Genomic DNA, 5,761 nt, shown 5'->3' on the forward strand with positions numbered 1-5,761 from the left:
TTACATCACAGCATTTAATAGTTAGTCACAGCACAGATTTTATTATATTTTCTTTACACAACATAAATGACCCCACAGCCAATTGTTCAGTTGGTGTGTGCACTGTTGAGTCACCGTTTACCCTAGAGACAGCCACGTAGGCTTCTTAAAGGCACGAGTCCATGATGGATCATGGAATGTGCATGTTGTGTTATCCCCACGCTGACTTTTAATGATGAGCCAGTACATGTTGATGTGTTTGTCCATTGTTCAGGTTTGATTGCACTGTTCCCAGTTTTTTAGTATCTAATCATCTAAATTCTGTCGACATCACCAGTTCCTTAATGAATATTATTTTCTAAACCTTTTACAAGAATAAAAAATAAAATCATAAATTAATTTTCTAAACTTATTAGTATCTAGATCAAACATTAAATTAGTTTTTATTTAGAATGCAATAAATGCCACTGATAAAAACAAAAGTAATAAATATTTTTGAAATAATCAAAGTAAAAGAATATATATTATTAATAAAAGAGGAATATACTAACTGGTAGGGCACTGTCTTTTCCTTAACCACGGTGTGATTAAAGACAAATACTGATAAACATTAAAAGATCATTTAATTCATTCTGACTTTAATTATTTTATTAATACTGTAATAATTTATAAACAGTGCTGTACTAACAGTAAACAATCCGTACTATAACAATACAGTTGGGGAAAAAAACTCACAAATTTAAGGTATAATGCCACTGATAAAAATATACAATTCTCCGAATAATCAAAACATTATAGTAATAAAAGAGAAAGATACTAACTGAGACACTCATATTAGCTTCTGTTGAGTCTAGATCTCATTTAAGCTAACAAAGAATAGAATAAGATCAATCTCCGTGCAATCTAAAATTTTTTATAATCTCTTTTAGTGTTGAACATATACCCATTGCTATTTAGAAATAGCAATTGGCATTATTCATTAGCATTATTAATTTAGTATATTTTACCAAAGGCATTTAAAGTGGCAGAGTATTTATAATTCAGGTACAATGCTCTAAACAATCTTCCCTCTGTCCTTTAAGGGTAGAACCAGAATCATTGAGAGAGAACTAGTCATAAAATATTCTATTGCATCTAAAAAATTTTCTGCATTGTGTAAAGTAGCACAGATAAGAATATTAGAAAAAAACACTCTCTACTGAATATTTTTCTTTACAGCATCATAGTAGTAAATCTGTTCAAGTACTGTCAGGGATCTGTCCAGACATTCTGTAAAAGGTCCGTATTTGTAAAATTGGGAAAAAATTACTTGTAATTTGTGAATATAAAATAAACGTTAAGTCACATTCTTTCAACCAGGGTCCTGCTTTTGTGAATTTGTGCAAATAGGGTCTGTTATAGCAAAAAAAAAAAAAAAAAAACTTTTTCAAGGAGTTTTTAAATTGTAAAGACTTACAAGATTATGCCCAACACTGTAAAATTATAATTAAAAAAATTAAAATTTAAAAAATAAACAGCAATTGCTGCAACTAAATTAGAGATGCAACACACAAATATTTGGTATTTTGCTTATACTGCTGAACGCAGAATATTCATTTCGGACGAATAAAGGAAGAAGTGTCTGCCGAAGACAAAATTTATTTAGATTACATCTGTCGTTCTCCCCGCCCCCGGAAGGGTTTATTCGATTAACAAAGCAATAATGAAGATAAACGAATTTGTGAAGGGTCTGAGTAAAGGATAAATTATTTTGTGAAATGTTCGTTTTTATGAAAAGATATTTAGTGAATAGTTCGTTAACGGACCCAAATCTCTTCTAAACAGATATCTGAGTGTGACTACTCTTTCTTATTTGTATGGGATGAGTTCTGGTTATCTGGCTAAATGTCAAGACAAGATTACAATATTTTTATATTATTAGTATATAAAGTTGTGTATAAATACACTTCTTTTTTTAGCAACTTTGCTATGCATTCTTCAAAGATGTTTGCCAGTTGAATATGGCCCTGGCAGTTTAAATGTATGTGGTCTTAACCAATACATCCATCCACAGATAAAGCTGATTCACAGAACATTAGCCCAAGTAAAATTCACAGAGTTTTAATTACTTCATTGAATCGCTTTATAGTGACGTTTTCAAGATTAACAAAATGTTGATGCATACGCTGATCTTTCAGCAAGAGAAATTTCTAAACTCTTCGTCCGAGAAAAACAACTCAGAAATATTTCTGTATTGTGATCTGCCGTGCCAACTACAATCGCCAAGGTGCTAAACAGATTTTAAACTTGCAAATTTAATAACAAAAAAAAACACATGTAGATAGTTGTCCGGGGGTGGTTACGAGTTATACCTTCTGAGTTCCCTTCTCTTTTTATTAGTTCCTGGCGGCTGGCTACCCAGAATTATTCTCCCACAGATAACCAAACAAAATCTCCCCAATAACCCCACAAATTTTATTAACCACACAAGCCAGTTTTTTAAAGTTGGGCATTGTACCCAATTGCACATCATTAGTTCCTTTATTTTTAAGAAAAGCAAAATAAATTATTATTTTATAGCACAACCATAAGTAATATTAATAAAAAAATAAATAAGTATCTGAATTAGAATAGTTACACAAGATACTAACAATGCCAACAACTGGTTTAGATACATAATCATTAAATATGTAAATAAATTACATTTCAACTTACCAACATGAATTAAGACAAAAACACAATCGTCCCTTCACAACTGCACACTTAATTTGTCCACACCGATTCCAGGGTGTGCAAACATCGATATCCCATTTTCATTCAGCATTTAAGTAATTAGCCAAATACTTCTCCAGGGAATCACCTAGTAAAAAAGTATTTTATGAAGAGAAAGAAGAAATATGAAAAGTTTGCTTTACATTGTCCACGTAAACTGTCAAAAATCTTAGGGTAATGAAAAAAATACAATTATAGATATAGTTTGAGAAGTTAAATAATTGAATAAATTCAATTTCATATTAATATCCAATAAAGATAACTTAAATTTAAGATAACTTGCTAATCTGAATTATCTTCTAATTTATTATAGTATTTGTATTATGTATTTTAAATAAAACAAATTATTGAGTACAAATTGTTTTGCACATAAATGTGATACACCTATAGAATTAAAATTTTTTTTTGAAAGTATGCATGCTCATAATTTATTTAATAGTTAAGACAACCTAAAAGAATAATATATAATGAATGCAGTAACTGTGAATGAAAATGATAAATATTATCTAAATTTGTTCCATTTCTCTCAGAATTTTTTTTTTTAGATTAGTTTACAATAAAATTGAAACAAATTATTTTAGACATGATCAAAACCCTCTTCACTATTTTTAAGAAAATTCAATATTAATCTTTCTACATAAAATAAATTTTAATTAGCAATATATTTCATAGAAAAAAAAGATACCTCTGTATTATGTCACGAAAATAAACATAAATCAAGTAATTTAACTAAGTGAAATTTCATTACTAAACTGCTTCACACATTTTCGGCAGATCAAACAAAGGATTTCTAAGGAAGCAGAGAAAAACTTTGATAAATGAATTTTTATAACGATTTTCTTAAAATACATACATTTTACAAACTATTTACTTTAAAATCTAACGCGTGGTATTCACAGATATTTAATAAAATTCATTAATCTTTTTAAAAATTTCATGTAATTTTTTTATATACTGCTATGAAACGTACACTAATATTATAAATTTTTAATTAATAAGAATTACCTGTAATTAAAACTTTCATGATGATAAAATATGAAATCCCGCGCAGACAAATACAGAAAATGGCTTCCTCTAACAATAGCTTTTGCTTAAGGCGGTCCTAAAGTGGATTCTAGCCTCAAACTTGAAAACTAGATGGCGCTGAAAATCACACCCCGCCTCAGGCTAAGATCTAGTTTAGCCTTTCCCTAAAAGATTCTAACTCATAGTTGATTGGCTACCTCAAAAAGAGCTATTCTACCTTTTAACAGTTTCTAGATGTAAATAAATCAATGTATCGCAATGATGTAAACATGTAAAGAACGACTTCTAGTATCGTAAAATAAATAATCTTAGATTAATAAATGAAATGAATTTAACTGGAGAATTTAATTTACACTTAAGTTTAAAATAATTTTTAATAAAATATGAGCTGAAACACCATAAATTATTAGTAATTATTTATTCATGTTTGCATGAACCAGTTTGTTATTCTAAAACATTATCCTAAAACAACAATTTTTTATGCTTTATTCAACAACAAATATTCAGTTTGAAAAATGAGAGGAAGTTATCTAATATTTGCAATTTTATGTGCTTAAGAAATTAGATACATCGGAAATATGTTTCTTTCCTTTGTAATAACTTCAATGTTTTTCATAAGTGAACATTCACACTTGAATATATGTTTAAATTGATTGCTGACATTGTCTGGACATGAATATATGGTCAAATTGATATCTCTTATTCATAATGACTAGTATAAATACATAACTCTTGTTTATGCTCAGCTGCAGCCACAGGGATCTTTTAACTTTAGAACAAACGTTTCTATTCTATAGTAATTGTTAAAAATAATTGCGGAATTTCTACAAACTACTGGTTTTTTTTGCACTACTCTTTTTTTTCTTTTCTTTTTTGAAAAAACACATTAAGCTACAAAGTACACAAAAAGTATCAATTATTGTACATAGTTTCACTACTTGTAGTACATTACTTCAGATCTCTGTTTTTTCCCTTTAAAAATTATGTAAATATTGTTAACCCATGTTTATTGACAGGTAGTGGTTTGTTATTTATAACTGATTGGAATATATGATTTCTATATTGTAGATATGATTTCTTTCTACGTAGCATTTATTGAATAAATAACTACTCAATTTATTGGTAATATTATTTAATATTTTTGCATGTCCTTATCAGTCTTTCATGAAAAGAAAATTTTTGATATTTAGTTTTTTTTAAAAAAATTCTGCTTATTAAAGCTTTTCTGCTATTTGAGTGTTTCTGTGTATATTGTGCAGCTGCAATAAAATTATAGTGTCCAATGATACATACAAGGAGATGTTCACAAAAGTGGCATAAACAATAAGACTTTGTTCTGAAGATGGTAAAAACCATAAGAAAATGATTTATTTTACAAAACAACAAAAACTATGGGAAATCTTACTTTTTTATAGAGTGAGAAAACTATACGAAAACATGGTTTTTCCTAGGACCGTAAAAACTTTATATGGTCAATACTGCTCTGAACCATGCATCTGCACAGAATCTTGCTCTCCCTACAACAATGCGCAATAAATAAAATTGCATCTTGCAAATAAAAGTTGACGAAAAAAGAGCTTTATACTAATATATTTTTCTTAATGTTTGTGTTAGGGCACCACATAATGAATAAAATATGCTGATTATTTTAGTCTTTGGTAATTATAAAATAAATTTCTTTAAAATAGATTTTGTAGATAATTGCTTATATTTTCTTTCTTTTTAATGAAAAAAACTATCTTATGAGCCAAATGATGCAATGCAATAAATTTTTATTTATTTTTTGAACATTTGTTATAAACTTTAAAAGTATTTGTACTCATGTTAAGTAAAGGAATATATTAAGTACAGAGTGTCTTTTAAATGTACAGAGAGTTCTTTTAAGCTGTTTTAGTTCTACTACTTTTAAGCATTGTTTGACAACAAATTTATGTCTTAAGGACCAAATGTATGGCATTTGAGAAATAATTACCCTTTAATTTTTTCAGGCAATTACACATATTTT

At 28.2% G+C, this 5,761-nt stretch overlaps 1 long non-coding RNA gene across 1 annotated transcript; it reads right to left on the bottom strand.

The window, feature by feature from the left end:
* On the bottom strand, nucleotides 1-3,819 carry LOC147807626 (uncharacterized). The gene is made up of 3 exons (XR_015434535.1): nucleotides 3,736-3,819; nucleotides 2,674-2,818; nucleotides 1-343 (listed from the first exon to the last, which is right to left on the bottom strand). It is a non-coding gene; the product is annotated as an uncharacterized LOC147807626 (long non-coding RNA).
* Between the last annotated feature and the right edge of the window lie 1,942 nt (nucleotides 3,820-5,761).

This window comes from Parasteatoda tepidariorum, chromosome 6 (genome assembly GCF_982258835.1).
Source record: "Parasteatoda tepidariorum strain Cologne lab strain chromosome 6, Ptep-v5.0, whole genome shotgun sequence".
Lineage (NCBI taxonomy): Eukaryota > Metazoa > Arthropoda > Arachnida > Araneae > Theridiidae > Parasteatoda > Parasteatoda tepidariorum.